At 38.8% G+C, this 18,109-nt stretch overlaps 2 long non-coding RNA genes across 2 annotated transcripts; both read left to right on the top strand.

Annotated features, from left to right (window-relative positions):
• Positions 1–11,337: 11,337 nt before the first annotated feature.
• Positions 11,338–12,589, top strand: LOC143114579 (uncharacterized). The gene is made up of 2 exons (XR_012984955.1): positions 11,338–11,508; positions 12,428–12,589. It is a non-coding gene; the product is annotated as an uncharacterized LOC143114579 (long non-coding RNA).
• Positions 12,590–15,574: 2,985 nt separating this feature from the next.
• Positions 15,575–16,861, top strand: LOC143114574 (uncharacterized). Its single transcript, XR_012984954.1, has 3 exons — positions 15,575–15,858; positions 16,431–16,520; positions 16,808–16,861. It is a non-coding gene; the product is annotated as an uncharacterized LOC143114574 (long non-coding RNA).
• Positions 16,862–18,109: the final 1,248 nt, after the last annotated feature.

Below are 18,109 nucleotides of genomic sequence, written 5' to 3'. Positions count from 1 at the left end.
GTTTGCCCGTGACAGCCAATCAAATATGGTGACGAGGACGCCAAACAGGAAGTGGACAAACATCTAGGTGACGCTTTAATGTATGAAGTCCAAACTGGGTACAGGGACTTTGTATCTGATTGTGAGGACACAGCAGGAAATTGGCATCATTTGGCCTCTATAGGGGGTGCTGTAATACAGGAAGTGAGCTTGTATCTCAGCAACGCTTTGGTGTACAAACTCCAAACTTAGTATAAGGACCTGTTACCTGATTATGATGATGCACTAGGAAATTGGAATCATTTGGCCTCTACAGGGGGCGCTGTAATACAGGAAGTGAGCTCGTATCTCAGCAACACTTTGGTGTATGAAGTCCAAACTTGGTAGAGGGACATGGTAGCTGATTGTGAGACCGCACAAAGACATTGGTGTAATTTGGCCTCTTGCTCTAAGAGCTTGCTCATGCCGTGGCAACGCCATTTCTGCTATAGCGCTCTGCTAGGCCCCCGCATTGCTGCTTGCAGCTATATTTTTACATTTTTCTTGCCAAAACTGCTCAAGCTCTGTCTGGTTGGAAGAGGATCAGGTGTGAACAGCCATTTTCAAGTCCAGCCACAGATTTTATAGGATTGAGGTCTGGGATTTGACTCTCCAGAACATTCACCTTTTAAACCAAATCTTTAAACCATTTCTGTGTAGTTTACCCTGTATGCTTCGGCTCATTGTCTTGCTGGAAAGTAAATGTTCTCCAAAATCGTTGTTCTCGTGCAGACTGAATCAGACTCCTCCATTCCCATATATTTTGCTGAATTCATTTAACCTGGGGCCTCATTTATAAAAGTGTTGCGACAAATGAAGGTCAACTTGCGCAGCCGGATGGTTTTAGGTCTCCGCCTTGTAAACACCCCCTCATCAATATCATTAGCATATGTTTTAATGAAATCAATGGCCTAAAAGCTGTAGCCTATGTAAAATTATATATTGAAAACATTGTATAGGCCTAGCCTATGCCATCTGATGTTAACTAGCCTATATGAGTCAGTTCGAATAGCTTAACTAATTATGTTTTTTTCCAGCAAAGCTTTCTGGAAAGAGATCGTATGCATCCATGTCCATTGTCCTCTGCTCGCTTTCATTCCAGTATTTTGCTTGCAGTAATGTGAATAATCAACATTTAGTAGCCTATGTTTAGGCCTACTTTATAGAAAAAAAATTGGGTAGGCCTACCTTATGAAGGAAAGACCTAGGCCTACAGCATAATCCTGTACGTTATGGTACAGTAGGCTACTGTACGTTTCCAATATGACCCAGGGTAATATGCTGATTTAGTCTACAAAACAGAGGACTAAGCGTGATATGTCAGGCTATGTTTTTGCTGAAAAAGTAGCCTAGTTCGCCGGTCATTATTCATTCATTCTGCATATCTTTGCTATCGTTTTCTTTCAATAATGTCCAATGGCTTAAACATTGTCCTTTATTGTTTGCTTTAGGCCTACCTTTATATTTTAGCCTACATTATTCAACTCATGTACTGTCATCTGATCTTGGGCACTGCCAGTCAAAAAAAGCAAACAGGTGCGCGCTCTGCACCTCTTTACGCAACTACGACGCAACACTAAATATGAAGATGCCTTGCTTTCAGAAGATAACTTCCGTCCCTTGGTTGTGTAGGCTATATATGATATAGAATATCTATAGCCTACATTGTATAACTTACATTCAAATATTACCTTTCTGTTACGGAGCTGGGAATAGACCTATGAGCGCAAATTAGGAGTGGAGGCTAAACGCGAGTAAACGCAGTTTATCCACCTCTGAAATTTCAGAAATAGAGTTTATCCACCTCTTAAAAGAGTTTATTCACTTTTAACATTAAAAACTGTCCAAATTATCCAATACTATCCTATTCCCAATATTGTACAATAACCTCTTAATTTACCACTACATCCCTGGGGCAGCAAATGTACTTTTCCTCTCCTAAACGAGGGCAATTGGACATTTTATGGTCAATATTAGATTGGTGAGAACACTAAATATACTAGATCACCTGTAAGAATGTTTCAATCATTCTATCGGTCTTGGTGTTTTTTTTTATATTATGAAATAAGTAAGCTATTCGTTTTTTCACTTTCTTAAGTGGGCTATAGTTCTCATTATCAGTTTTATGCCAAACCATAAAACATTAAGCTGCGTCCAAAACGACTTTAAACATCTTCTGATATTGATCATGCATATGGTAAAGAAAGACATGAGATCGTTGGTCTTGGAATTTTGAAAATGCATCGCACTTAGACCTCAGATTACTTGCAGTACCCCGGCATTACCACAAGGAAATGGTCGTACGTCAAGTTTGAACCTGACGTGGAGATAAGCACTTTTCCACGTCAACGACGGTTTTTATAAATCTGAGCGTTGGCATGGATTTGAGCGTATGCACGGTCTAAGATCAAATCTGTGCTTAAGAACGCTTTATAAATGAGGCCCCTGTACCTTTACAAGCCTTCCAGGGCCTGCTGTCAAGAAGCATACACAGTATGGTGTCTGCTAAGTATTCAGTGTCACAGTAAACATGTAAGGAGCAGAACAGAAGATGTCGTTACAATACCGTTAACGCTCCACTGGAGATAGACGAGCCTACAAGGGAGCCTTTCCTGCAATATGAGCTTGCAGAGTCTCATATTCCCTCTATTATCATACACTGTATTCCCCAACAGTGTTCTAAACTCAATAAAATTGCAGAGCTGTACTCAAAGCTGCCATATTGTTCAGGCACCACAAACGTTTTAAGTTCACTCAACTAGTTTCCCAGTTATTGATTATTTTGACAAGATTAGCTCTTAGTATATTTTACTGACCCCCAAACTAATTTCTTTCAAGAGTGGATTGAAATTACGTCTGACGTAATAAAGACGTGCAACTTCATTGGTTAGGTTCATATCAGCATGGCAAATAACCTAATAACCTACACAAACCAACAAATCCCAATGAATGGTGAATGAACTAGTCTAAAATCGATTGTGGCCGTTGTAAGTTGATATTGACATCGTAGGCCTAAGACTAATTGTTTGCAAGGACTGCAGCGCACCCGGATGTAGGCAGGCAAGCTGCAAGCAATCAGTGAGATGATCCATCAATCATCATCAGGCTGCAAGCCTTATAACCTCTACACAAAGGTAAGAACGCGCCTTAATGTAGGTGAACTTTGTTTATTTATTTGTGTACCGTCTTCCAGCGGGCAGACCTCAGCTAAAGTGTAGGTTATGTAAGAGAGACCTTTTTTGCGGGGTAGCTGCATGTTTTAGCGAGTTAACTAAAGTTTGTTGTCTGAGCTGTCAGCCAGCCAGCCAGCCTGTTGCACTACTTTAGTGACAAACAGTATGGTTTAGCATTACCAAAGATCCTTTATCATCCGTTTCTGGTGTGGCCTACTTTGGCCGCGCAGGTTAGACACCAAAGCAACGTTTCATAAGTTGGAAATCAAACACATGACACGCACAAACAGGCAGCGCACTTTTAAACATTTTATTAGTAGCCTATGGAGTAAAACTTGTGTCACCTTAAACCGAATTTGAATATGAATTTGAATATGAATTTGAGCAATTGTATTGGAAAAACGAATTTGAATAGTATATATTGAAACTGAATTCATTAGATTGTAACTGAATCTCAGTTAACTTGAAATTGAATATAATATTTTGAAATTGAACTTATTTGCTCTGATACATAAATTATCCTGACTGAAAATTTCGCTCTTGGAACTTTCACATTCAGTTCTCAAAATTCAGTTTCAAAACGTGAAATTCAATTTCAGTCTACCGAGACAAAAATATGGAGTAAAACTTGTGCCACCTTAAACCGAATTTGAATATGTTGTATTTGCATTTGAATTGCTGAATTTGAACAATTGTATTGGAAAAACGAATTTGAATAGTATATGTTGAAACTGAATTCATTAGATTGTAACTGAATCTCAGTCAACTTGAAATTGAATATAATATTTTGAAATTGAACTCATTTGCTCTGATACATAAATTATCCTGACTGAAAATGTCGCTCTTGGAACTTTCACATTCAGTTCTCACAATTCAGTTTCAAAACGTGAAATTCAATTTCAGTCTACCGAGACAAAAACAGCTGGTAGCTCAGGAAAAGCAATCGAGTGCAGAGCTATTGTGATCGCGTGACTAGTGCCGAGCGCGAAGCAGAGCATAGTGTGGGCACTTGGTTTGCACGGTTATTAGATCTGCACGCACGATTCATAAAACACATTCCGATTGTAGGCCTACTGTCTCACCTACCGTTTATGTAATTTTAAACAAATAAAACATTTGTTGCAGTATTATTTCAAACTTCTAGCTTGTCAATCCTTGAAATACAGAACTAGCCTACCCAGCCATCAAACATCGATGTAGCCTAGGCCTACTTACCTACCGTTTTTGTAATTTTAAACAAATAAAACATTTTTTGCAGTATTACATCTAAAACTTCTAGCCTGTCAATCCTTGAAGTAGCCTACAGAACTACCCAGCTAGCCATCAAACATCGATGTATGGTCTTACCTACCGTTTTTGTAATTTTAAATAGGCTAAAACATTTTTTACAGTATTACATTTCAAACTTCCAGCCTGTCAGTCCATACAGAACTACTCAGCTAGCCATCAAACATCAATGTACTGTCTACCAATTGCAAACTTCTAGCCTGTCATTCTTTAAAATGTCATGGGCATAACTTTCTCTCGTTTTCGTTTTTCCTACTCAACTACTGCTCTATTTCTTATCCTGGACTGCCACCTACTGGATAGAAAAGGCAACGACCTAGTAATTATGTGAATAAAAATCTACATGTTTGAATGACCAAAAAAGGACAAATCATTACCGTTTTCTTACGTTTAAAGCCACTCTTGTAATACTATGATGTGTAGGCTACCTTTATTTGCTTCCAATTACATATAGTTATGGTTACGCTTTTGTCCAAAGCAACATAAATACAAAACAATATAATACTTAAAATTGAACAGGGAACAAATGAAGATGTTGGTCAGACTATAATAAAGAGAATAGCAATAATAAACAACCATGTCAATTCAATCAATAGCCTAATGACATAAACAATGAGAAAAAAGGGAAAATAGTAATAATAAACAATAATGTACATTCAGTCAATAATATAATAAAAATAACAATAGCATGGTAAGACATTATGGAGAATATCAATAATAAACAACAATGTCAAATTAATCAACAGCCTAATGAAAATGAAACAATACTATACACACCATAAGTGTTAATGAACTAAGTGCATGTTCAACAGATGCGTCTGTTAAAAGACCCAAAACTATCACAGGAACAGAGAGCACTGGGCAACTCATTCCACCAACATGGAACCACTGAGGAAAAGTCTTGAATTTGACCTATGTCTGGTCGACACAACAGACACTCTTCAGAAGACCACAGTGGGCAGTTGGGGATGTACGTCTTGATCATTGAATTAAAATAACAAGGAGCAGATCCGGTCAGTGTCCTATAGGCCAAAGTGAGAGATTTAAATTTAATTCTGCCTAATAGGGAGCCAATGGAGAGTAACTAGGAGAGGAGTTACATATGTCTTTGGCTGATTAAAGACCAGGCGTGCGGCAGCATTCTGAATCAGCTGTAACAATCTTACTACACAAGCAGGTAAACCAGCTAATAGTAAATTACAATAGTCCAGCTTGGAGATGACCATGGCCTGAACAAGAAGTTGTGTGGAATCCTGTGTCAGATAAGGTCTGTTCTTCCTTATGTTGCAAAGGATAAACCTACATGATTTTGCAATTCATATCTAATATCAGCTGATTACACACATAAACTAAAATTTAGATTGCCCATACATTTGGAAATCCATCACCACCAATGGCAAACAAATCAATTCCAGAGAAAACAACAGTGGACATTTTTATTAGTGTGTAACGTGTTTTACAATATGTGTTGCATCTTGCAAAGATATTTATTAAGAGAAATCAAGCTTCGGTGTCCATGTCTGATCGGTGCCAGTCCAAAGGTCCATTGTCCTCAGTCTATCTCACTGTCCACTGTTCATTGAGGCCTCTCAACCTATGAAAATAAAACCAACAAACAATCAGTGTTTAGCTTAAAGGTCTACTGTGAGTCTTTCTCGTTAATTGTTTATTCATCTCTGCGCAAAGAGGTCTCATAAGCATCAGGCAATCAGGATACACAAGTCTGTGCACCTAAGAGACAATCAGTTGTTTCTCACACACACATTCATACCTTGCATCGTATACATCATAATAAATATCATTACACCTTCTCTGCACACACACGACTTGGTCAATACAATGAGTTAATTAAGAACCAAGGACATTTCTATCGTCATACAACACATTATTTGCAATCTACACACACATTACTGAAACAGAAGTATCAAGACAACACACAGTTAAAGTATAATAATTAGGTTATTGTAATATACTGTGTCTATTTCTCAATAACTTTTACAAAATCTGCATGGAGTCGATGAAGAAGCATAAATCAGCCTGTAGAAATACTGTTAAACTAGGGTCTCTTGAGTCTTGATCATATTATCGATATAGAACATATTCAGTTTGAAACTCTTAGAAGCTAGCTAGCTACCATTTGCTAACAAAGTTATCGCAATCCAGTTGTCTGGCAACATCACGGCACGAAAAAATTGCCCCACGTAGCATTAGCTAACAGACAACACAACGATGAGAAAAGCTTAACTAGGGGGACATATCCAGTTTTCCACGAATGATACTGTTTAACCTGAGATTGTAACGTGTTCTTACAGGCCTAAAAGGCACAATGATATGACAATGACCAATCATATTGTTATATCAAAGAGTAACGTTATAGTAGTCTAACTGGTTCTGAACTATGGAAAAAACTTTAACTTAGTCGATGAAACTATGCTGGCTAGCCAGCCAGCGCTAGCATATAATGTACATTATATACAAAGTAACGTTAACAGACATGGCATATGATATCAACTTACTTGGACGTTTTCTGATGTGCCAGTCGCTTCCATCTCTTCTTTCTCTGGAGGTTCAGGAGACAGCTTGCTAAGAGGGTGCTATGCTCTTTGCTTCGCGCTCGGCACTTGTCACGCGATCACAATAGCTCTGCACTCGATTGCTCTTCCTTAGCTACCAGCTGTTTTTGTCTCGGTAGACTGAAATTGAATTTCACGTTTTGAAACTGAATTTTGAGAAGTGAATGTGAAAGTTCCAAGAGCGAAATTTTCAGTCAGGATAATTTATGTATCAGAGCAAATTAGTTCAATTTCAAAATATTATATTCAATTTCAAGTTGACTGAGATTCAGTTCCAATCTAATGAATTCAGTTTCAATATATACTATTCAAATTCGTTTTTCCAATACAATTGCTCAAATTCATATTCAAATTCATATTCAAATTCGGTTTAAGGTGACACAAGTTTTACTCCATATGAGTTTTACTCATAGTTACAAGTTGGTAAACTAGTTATTAGCCGTAGTGGGTAGTGGTAGTTGATATTGTTTTCATTACGGCTGTCTGTTTAATTGCGCTTAGACTGGCCTTGGTGTCGTGAGTTTTTAGAGGGGGTGGTGTTTTTAAGTGTAGCTGGACTAAGTAGATTGTTAACGTTAGCTTTACTGAACTCAACTCGTTTTTTTCTGGAGCTGCGTCCGCACTTGCTGTAAGTTTTAATTGTATGGGAGTCTCGTGTTGTTAAGGGATTTGTTTATGTAGTTGTCATAGTTACAAGTTGGTAAACTAGTTATTAGCCGTAGTGGGTAGTGGTAGTTGATATTGTTTTCATTACGGCTGTCTGTTTAATTGCGCTTAGACTGGCCTTGGTGTCGTGAGTTTTTAGAGGGTGTGGTTTTCCGCGTGATCAATTAGGACTAGCATTTAAAGTGGTTATTGTGCTGGAGCGTCAGCGGAGACGTCAGCGCTCGTGTGCAGCCGTCCTCGTGTCAAGACTTACTCGTGTCAAGACGAATCGAGTCTACCTGCGACGAGTCCACCGAGCAAGGACACAAGCAAGGCACCTCTCAGATAAGTTTCACTCTTGTCTCACCTTGTCTTGTTAGCTGACAATCCTTCTAATAATGTGCCTTCAACATATCCCTGTATCCGGTCAGGTTAATAAGCGTACTGGTGTTGAAAGGCAACAATCAGTTCAGCAGGCTTGTCCTACTTTTTCTGTAGGGTTGTGGAATTGCCAATCTGCAGTGAATAAAGCGGACTTCATTCCTGCTCTGGCCTCACAGTTATCGCTTCAATTGCTTGCGCTTACAGAGACGTGGATTAGGCCGGAGAATACTGCCACGCCTGCAGCGTTGTCGACCAGTTATGCTTTTTCGCATACCAGTCGTTCGTCTGGTAGAGGAGGCGGGACAGGCTTTCTCGTCTCTGATGATTGGAGGTTTACACAGTTGCTGCCTGCTCAGGTCCACAACTCGTTTGAATATCATGCCATCATGATAACTGAACCATACAAATTATACTTGGTGGTTATTTATCGCCCTCCAGGACAACTTGGGAACTTTGTGAACGAGTTGGACATTCTACTGTCTGCTATTCCAATGGATGCATGCCCATTATTAATCCTTGGCGATTTTAATATTCATTTGGATAACTCGTCTGCAATTGACTTCCTGTCCTTACTCTCCTCATTTAATATCACACGTGTCCACAGTCCTCCTACTCACAAGGCTGGTAAAGATCTTGATTTAATTCTGGTACGTAACTGTAATACAGACAAGGTTTTGGTTAATCCATTACATGTATCGGATCATCACTTTATCAGATTCTCTGTGTGTCTCCTGGATAACCCAGCTGCTCCTCCTCCGATAATTTCGTTCCGGCGTAATCTCAGAAGCCTCTCAAGTGACCATTTTGCAACATTAGTAACATCTGCTTTACCTACTCCTAGCTCATTCTTGACACTTGAGGTTAATGACGCTACAGAGACTCTCTGCTCTACACTGGCATCTTGTCTGAATGCAGCATGTCCTCTTTCCTCAAGACCTACTCGTTCTAAACCTCGCCATCCATGGCTGACGAACAGTATAGTCTCAGTACGAAAGGAACTTAGAGCTGCTGAGAGGAAATGGCGTAAATCCAGAGATGGAAATGATCTTAGTAACTACCAGTCTTTGCTGTCATCCTTTTCATCCACTGTTACACTTGCAAAAAAGGCATTCTATCAAAGCAAGATTGAGAGCGCCACTGACAGTAGACAACTTTTTTCTACTTTCAAATCTCTCCTCAATCCTCCACCACCACCATCAACTACTTCACTGTCAGCAAATGACTTTGCAACATTTTTCACTGAAAAAGTTGCTAAAATAAGTGCTCAGTTTGATGCTCCTATAAGGAGGGCTTTGCCTTGTGTTAGTATGACCCCATCATTTGACTCTTTCTCTCCTCTTGATGAGGAAGCAGTCTCTCAATTGCTTCAGCGATGTCGTCCAACAACATGCCCATTAGATCCTGTCCCGTCCACTCTTCTACAGTCTATCTCACCCGCTGTTCTACCAGCAGTCACACATGTATTTAATGCTTCACTCAGTTCTGGAATAGTTCCTTATTCTTTTAAACAGGCTAGGGTTACACCTCTGCTAAAGAAAAGTACACTTAATCCAACTGAGGTGAAGAACTACAGACCTGTCTCCCTTCTTCCTTTCTTGTCAAAGGTTTTGGAGAAAGTGGTCTTCAAGCAAGTTTGTGACTTTCTTCATCAGAATAATCTACTAGACCCTATGCAGTCTGGTTTCAAGAGTGGTCATTCTACTGAAACTGCTCTTCTGTCTGTGACTGAAGCATTGAGAGTAGCTAAGTCCTCTGCTCAGTCATCAGTATTAATTCTACTAGATTTATCTGCAGCCTTTGATACTGTTAACCATGACATTCTCCTATCTATACTATCTGAACTGGGAATTTCTGGAAAAGCTCTTGACTGGTTTGAATCTTACCTTAAAGGGCGTTCTTTCAACGTGTCTTGGCAGGGACAAGTATCTAAGTCTCATGCCCTCACCACAGGTGTGCCTCAGGGATCAGTATTAGGACCCTTGCTTTTCTCTATTTACACCACTTCCTTAGGTGATACTATTCGCTCCCATGGATTTGACCATCACTGTTATGCAGACGACACTCAACTTTACCTGTCTTTCCCACCTGATGACTCTAGTGTTTCCCACCGGATTTCTGCATGCCTTAAGGATATTTCAGCCTGGAAGAAAGATCGGCACCTTCAGCTTAATCTCTCAAAAACAGAGTTTTTGGTGTTTCCAGCTAAAACAGCTATTCCCCAACAGATTAACATCCAGCTTGACTCAACTTCACTGACCCCAACTAGATCGGCACGAAACTTGGGCGTTGTAATTGATGACCGACTTAACTTCTCTGAGCATATAGCTTCTATTGCAAAATCATGCCGGTTTATGCTTTACAACATTAGGAAGATCAGACCTTATCTGACACAAGATTCCACACAACTTCTTGTTCAGACCATGGTCATCTCTAAGCTGGACTATTGTAATTCACTGTTAGCTGGCTTACCCGCTTGTGTAACAAGATCATTACAGCTGATTCAAAATGCTGGAGCACGCCTGGTCTTCAATCAGCCAAAGAGGACACATGTAACTCCTCTCCTAGTTACTCTCCATTGGCTCCCTATAGTAGCCAGAATTAAATTTAAATCTCTCACTTTGGCCTATAGGACACTAACTAGATCTGCTCCTAGTTATTTTAATTCAATAATCAAGCCTTACATCCCCAACCGCCCACTGCGGTCTTCTGGTGAGCGTATGTTGTGTCGACCAGTCATAAAAACTGGGTCTAATTCCAGACTCTTTTCTTCAGTGGTTCCATGTTGGTGGAATGAACTGCCCAGTGGTCTCCGTTCCTGTGGTAGTTTTGGGTCGTTTAAGAGGGGTCTAAAGACATTCCTATTCAACATATACTTAGTTGTTTAAGCGCTTATGTGTTATGGTTTATATAATGTTGTTTTATTTTAATTGGGCTGTTAATTAATTTGACATTATTGTTTATTATTGATATTCTCCTTAATGTAGTCTTAGCATGTTATTGTTTTATATTATTGATTGAATTGACATTATTGTTTTTATTATTGCCTTTCCCCTTTTTTACATTGCTTTTTTATTAGGCTATTGATTGAATTGATATTATTGTGTACTACAACTATTCTCCTTACTATATTTGACCTAGATTTTAATCTGTTCCCTGTTCATTTTTAAATATTATTATGTTGTTTTGTATTTATATGTCGCTTTGGACAAAGGCGTCTGCTAAATCCATAACCATAACCATAACCATACAAAAACAGCTGGTAGCTAAGGAAGAGCAATCGAGTGCAGAGCTATTGTGATCGCGTGACAAGTGCCGAGCGCGAAGCAAAGAGCATAGCACCCTCTTAGCAAGCTGTCTCCTGAACTTCCTTACAGTGTCGAACAGAGAAAGAAGAGATGGAAGCGACTGGCACATCAGAAAACGTCCAAGTAAGTTGATATCATATGCCATGTCTGTTAACGTTACTTTATATAATGTACATTATATGCTAGCGCTGGCTGGCTAGCCAGCATAGTTTCATCGACTAAGTTAAAGCTTTTTCCATAGTTCAGAACCAGTTAGACTACTATAACGTTACTCTTTGATAGAACAATATGATTGGTCATTGTCATATCATTGTGCCTTTTAGGCCTGTAAGAACACGTTACAATCTCAGGTTAAACAGTATCATTCATGGAAAACTGGATATGTCCCCCTAGTTAAGCTTTTTTCATCGTTGTGTTGTCTGTTACCTAATGCTACGTGGGGCAATTTTTTCGTGCCGTGATGTTGCCAGACAACTGGATTGCGATAACTAGCAAATGGTAGCTAGCTAGCTTCTAAGAGTTTCAAACTGAATATGTTCTATATCGATAATATGATCAAGACTCAAGAGACCCTAGTTTAACAGTATTTCTACAGGCTGATTTATGCTTCTTCATCGACTCCATGCAGATTTTGTAAAAGTTATTGAGAAATAGACACAGTATATTACAATAACCTAATTATTATACTTTAACTGTGTGTTGTCTTGATACTTCTGTTTCAGTAATGTGTGTGTAGATTGCAAATAATGTGTTGTATGACGATAGAAATGTCCTTGGTTCTTAATTAACTCATTGTATTGACCAAGTCGTGTGTGTGCAGAGAAGGTGTAATGATATTTATTATGATGTATGTATACGATCCAAGGTATATATGTGTGTGTGAGAAACAACTGATTGTCTCTTAGGTGCACAGACTTGTGTATCCTGATTGCCTGATGCTTATGAGACCTCTTTGCGCAGAGATGAATAAACAATTAACGAGAAAGACTCACAGTAGACCTTTAAGCTAAACACTGATTGTTTGTTGGTTTTATTTTCATAGGTTGAGAGGCCTCAATGAACAGTGGACAGTGAGAGACTGAGGACAATGGACTGGCACCGATCAGACATGGACACCGAAGCTTGATTTCTCTTAATAAATATCTTTGCAAGATGCAACACATATTGTAAAACACTTTACACACTAATAAACATGTCCACTGTTGTTTTCTCTGGAATTGATGTTTGCCAATTCACCATCACCAATTGTTTGCCATTGGTGGTGATGGATTTCCAAATGGATTTCCAAATGTATGGGCAATCAAAATTTTAGTTTATGTGTGTAATCAGCTGATATTAGATATGATGCAATTGCAAAATCATGTAGGTTTATCCTTTGCAACATAAGGAAGAACAGACCTTATCTGACACAGGATTCCACACAACTTCTTGTTCAGGCCATGGTCATCTCCAAGCTGGACTATTGTAATTTACTATTAGCTGGTTTACCTGCTTGTGTAGTAAGATTGTTACAGCTGAGTCAGAATGCTGCCGCACGCCTGGTCTTTAATCAGCCAAAGACATATGTAACTCCTCTCCTAGTTACTCTCCATTGGCTCCCTATTAGGCAGAATTACATTTAAATCTCTCACTTTGGCCTATAGGACACTGACCGGATCTGCTCCTTGTTATTTTAATTCAATGATCAAGACGTACATCCCCAACTGCCCACTGCGGTCTTCTGAAGAGTGTCTGTTGTGTCGACCAGACATAGGTCAAATTCAAGACTTTTCCTCAGTGGTTCCATGTTGGTGGAATGAGTTGCCCAGTGCTCTCTGTTCCTGTGATAGTTTTGGGTCTTTTAACAGGGGTCTAAAGACGTATCTGTTCAACATGCACTTGAATTAACACTTATGGTTTGTATAGTATTGTTTCATTTTCATTAGGCTGTTGATTAATTTGACATTGTTGTTTATTATTGATATTCTCCATAATGTAGTCTTACCATGCTATTGTTATTTTTATTATATTATTGACTGAATGTACATTATTGTTTATTATTACTATTTTCCCTTTTTTCTCATTGTTTATGTCATTAGGCTATTGATTGAATTGACATGGTTGTTTATTATTGCTATTCTCTTTATTATAGTCTGACCAACATCTTCATTTGTTCCCTGTTCAATTTTAAGTATTATATTGTTTTGTATTTATGTTGCTTTGGACAAAAGCGTAACCATAACTATATGTAATTGGAAGCAAATAAAGGTAGCCTACACATCATAGTATTACAAGAGTGGCTTTAAACGTAAGAAAACGGTAATGATTTGTCCTTTTTTGGTCATTCAAACATGTAGATTTTTATTCACATAATTACTAGGTCGTTGCCTTTTCTATCCAGTAGGTGGCAGTCCAGGATAAGAAATAGAGCAGTAGTTGAGTAGGAAAAACGAAAACGAGAGAAAGTTATGCCCATGACATTTTAAAGAATGACAGGCTAGAAGTTTGCAATTGGTAGACAGTACATTGATGTTTGATGGCTAGCTGAGTAGTTCTGTATGGACTGACAGGCTGGAAGTTTGAAATGTAATACTGTAAAAAATGTTTTAGCCTATTTAAAATTACAAAAACGGTAGGTAAGACCATACATCAATGTTTGATGGCTAGCTGGGTAGTTCTGTACTTCAAGGATTGACAGGCTAGAAGTTTTAGGTGTAATACTGCAAAAACATTTTTATTTGTTTAAAATTACAAAAACGGTAGGTAAGTAGGCCTAGGCTACATCGATGTTTGATGGCTGGGTAGCCTAGGCTGTTCTGTATTTCAAGGATTGACAAGCTAGAAGTTTGAAATAATACTGCAACAAATGTTTTATTTGTTTAAAATTACATAAACGGTAGGTGAGACAGTAGGCCTACAATCGGAATGTGTTTTATGAATCGTGCGTGCAGATCTAATAACCGTGCAAACCAAGTGCCCACACTATGCTCTGCTTCGCGCTCGGCACTAGTCACGCGATCACAATAGCTCTGCACTCGATTGCTCTTCCTGAGCTACCAGCTGTTTTTGTCTCGGTAGACTGAAATTGAATTTCACGTTTTGAAACTGAATTTTGAGAACTGAATGTGAAAGTTCCAAGAGCGAAATTTTCAGTCAGGATAATTTATGTATCAGAGCAAATGAGTAAAATTTCAAAATATTATATTCAATTTCAAGTTGCCTGAGATTCAGTTACAATCTAATGAATTCAGTTTCAACATATACTATTCAAATTCGTTTTTCCAATACAATTGTTCAAATTCAGCAATTCAAATGCAAATACAACATATTCAAATTCGGTTTAAGGTGGCACAAGTTTTACTCCATAGTATGTAGCCTACCGTAAGCTGCCATAAGCTATGATTCGCATTAGCTGCTAGATGTAATGCAAAGTAACACTGCAGGGTAATTCTTCAACTATGATACTTTTCTTGTCCTTGGAAGAAATAAGAAATAAGAAATATTTACTACTTTTTTGTTTTTGGTGGTGGAAATGACATTGTCCTAAAAACACAGTTTATTTGCTTCATAGTAGGCCTACTAAGAATCTAGTAGAAAAAAACATCATAATTACATAACATATGGCAGGGACGCATTTTTTTGTTTTAAATCTTACAGTAATGCTTTTAAATTTCTCTATGTATGTCATTGTCATCTCCACCACACTTTGTCATTTCCATCACAACACATATTTTAAGTTAAACATGTACAAATAATACAACATACAACATTTCTGGAAAATTAATAAATTTAATATTTTGGCTGATATGTGTAATATTTAATAAAATACATTTGGAACAGTAAATGTTATTTTTGCTTGAAAACACACGTTTTGTTGTGTTTTGGAAACGTGTGATTGGGCAGTCGTGGCCTACTGGTTAGGGCTTCGGACTTGTAACCGGAGGGTTGCTGGTTAGAACCCCGACCAGTAGGAACAGCTGAAGTGCCCTTGAGCAAGGCACCTAACCCCTCACTGCTCCCCGAGCGTGGCTGTAGCAGGCAGCTCACTGCATCGGGATTAGTGTGTGCTTCACCTCACTGTGTGTTCACTGTGTACTGAGTGTGTATTAGGGCAAGTTTCATTGCAACATGACATGCAAAAAGATTTTTACTGAAAGATGTTACATTTTCTAAAAATCACCAGGTCAAAGAGTACCATAGTTGAAGAATAACCCTGCAGCAATAGCATATGTCTTATATTAACGTCAATTCCAGTTTTGTTAACACGGATAGGAAGCCAAGTTGTAGCTCTGAACTTACTGACAATAGCCTAAGCATGATCAATGGCAACATCTGACTCTGATAGGCCTGCCTATACAGAGAGATGAAGAGACTGTCTGACTGACTTTTGTTCAAAAAAGTGAAATAATACTGTTCATAATATTTTTCCCCTCAGGACCAGATGGCTGTGTGACATGTTTTCAGTTCTGTGCAAGGAACCACCATCACACCATGGTAAGTGATAACTTACTTGTCCTCCATTTACTAGTGTCACAATGTAGCCAACGTGTAGCCTATATTATTATAAGTTATAGTGATATTTTGTAAGCATTTATTTACCAATGAGAATAGCCTAGCCTAATGTTATCCCTTTGCATCTCTCCACAGGGATACACAAAGGCTAGGGTTGAGTGATGTTTTTGTATCAAAGAAGGGATGACACCTTAGACTTATTTTATGTGGCATTTTCAAAATGTGTTGGCTATGCAGGTCATGTGACGCCTCTTCCGAGACACAGGCTCAGTTACTTTGCCATTATTAGTTAAACCACAGTCAGTTTTCAAGGGTCAGCCCATTACCATGCATACACCACTCACACATTTGCTCATTCCAGTCTATTAATGCACTGAACATTCTTTCTCTTACGATTTCATAGAAAGACAGAGCAGGAGGTTGCATATCAGGAGCGTGAAGGAGTTAATCTTGTATTTATGTCACCTGTACTATAGTCTTGTTTAATATATGCGTAGGATTAATATTCTGCTGATTTGTCTTCCCATTACCCCACAATCCCTCTGTCTTTCTAGGAAGACGTCAATGTCAACAGCAGAAGGAAAATTACTCTGCAGGCCCTTCCCATCTTCCTGTGGGAAGATGGATTTTTTAAGACCTGGAATGTAAGTTGTTTGTCCTCTTTCACTCTTTCTTCTTTTTTTACTTTGTCTTCTCTATATATCTCTATTTCTATTCAGCCCTCTCTGATACTACCTTGCAGCCAAAAGACAAAAACCACAACCATCTTCCTAGCCACCAGAATAGCAATTAAATCATACTACAGTAATTCACCAAGAATGTCATATTTGGGAATTTTACATTCACTGGTATTTCATATTATATTAAATACACATGTAGTGTTTTTCATTGACTACTCTACTCATTAACTAATTACCGTCATGTTCTTCAGGCAGAAGAAATTGACCTGCCAGACTTCTCAGATGCAGCTGTAGCTATTCTCACTATCTCGGGTGATACAGACTCCCTTGTCAGGGTCCCTGCGGATCCTTAAAAAGTCTTAAAAAGTCTTAAATACAACTTTCGGTTTTTAAGACCTAAAAATGTCTTAAATTGTCTGAAATGTCTTGAATTTTCAAAAGGGAGGTATTAAATTTTCGTATGGGACCGCCGAGCGAGTGAAATGTCTCCATCCGGTTTCGTGTATTTTTTCATCCGCAATTACATTTTGGGGGAAGCATTTGTTCTGTGCGGGTGCCATCTGCATTCTGTAGATCAAGAAGTAGAAGGCTACTGGAGGAAGTGTAGTGGTTGCAAAGTGAAGATGTTTTTAACGTGTGTATCACTAAAGGTGTGAAAAGGGCAAGAAAAAATATGCCTGTCTCTTATCCAAATTTCAGAGGTGGACAAACTGAGTTTATTTGCGTTTAGCCTCCACTATATCCCTAAACCTAAGGGATTGACATTTTCATTAAAGCCGTTATTTTAGAGTGCATTACACCGGGTCGGCAAGATTGGGCTTGAGGAAGCTTTGGTGTTGAAGATGTTGATTGGAAGTTGTTTATTATTTTTGCCCCTGCAGAGGGGGAAAATAATTGGCTTATTGGTTGATATGGGGGTGTGTGATTGTGATAGTAATAAGCAGAGAGTGGCATTGACTATTTCTTTTAATCTCCTGTTGCTATGTCACCTCTCAAGTGCAGGCCTTTCAGCAGAAATCAGATTTCACCCGCTCAATGTGAGGCACTCAGCGGCAGCTCAACCTAAGCAGAGTGTAGGCCTAGTGCTAATTCTGTGATCACGGTAAGGTGGACTGCGGTAGTGGGTTTTTTAAAAAAGCATTCAGAACATGTTTGATTCATGTCAACAGCCACAAGCGTACATGGAAGCTCTTATTCCAATAACGTCTATAAAAACAATATATTTATGGAATAAAACTAGACAGGTACCTCAGATTAGCATTACTGTTTATTGTTAATCTGCAATTATCTGCAGCCAGCAGAGGGCATTTATAGCCTACAATGCACCTGGACAATATTGTGCGTCTGCCCTCCACCTTCATCAAACATGTTCTGAATGCCTTTTTTAAAAACCCACTACTGCATGGTGCAGTCCACCTTACCGTGATCACAGAACGGATAGTGTACCCACCTCTTATTTTACCACTACACCCCCTGTTTAGGTTGAGCTGCCGCTGAGTGCCTCTAATTGAGTGGGCGAAATATCATTTCTCCAGACAGGCCTGGACTTGAAA

The sequence above is a fragment of the Alosa pseudoharengus genome, unplaced genomic scaffold (assembly GCF_046254945.1).
Source record: "Alosa pseudoharengus isolate Yale_2024_CS ecotype anadromous, Long Island Sound unplaced genomic scaffold, YU_APseudo_1.1 YU_APseudo_1.1_scf_11, whole genome shotgun sequence".
NCBI classification, from domain to species: domain Eukaryota; kingdom Metazoa; phylum Chordata; class Actinopteri; order Clupeiformes; family Clupeidae; genus Alosa; species Alosa pseudoharengus.
This window is presented reverse-complemented; position numbering and strand designations above follow the sequence as displayed.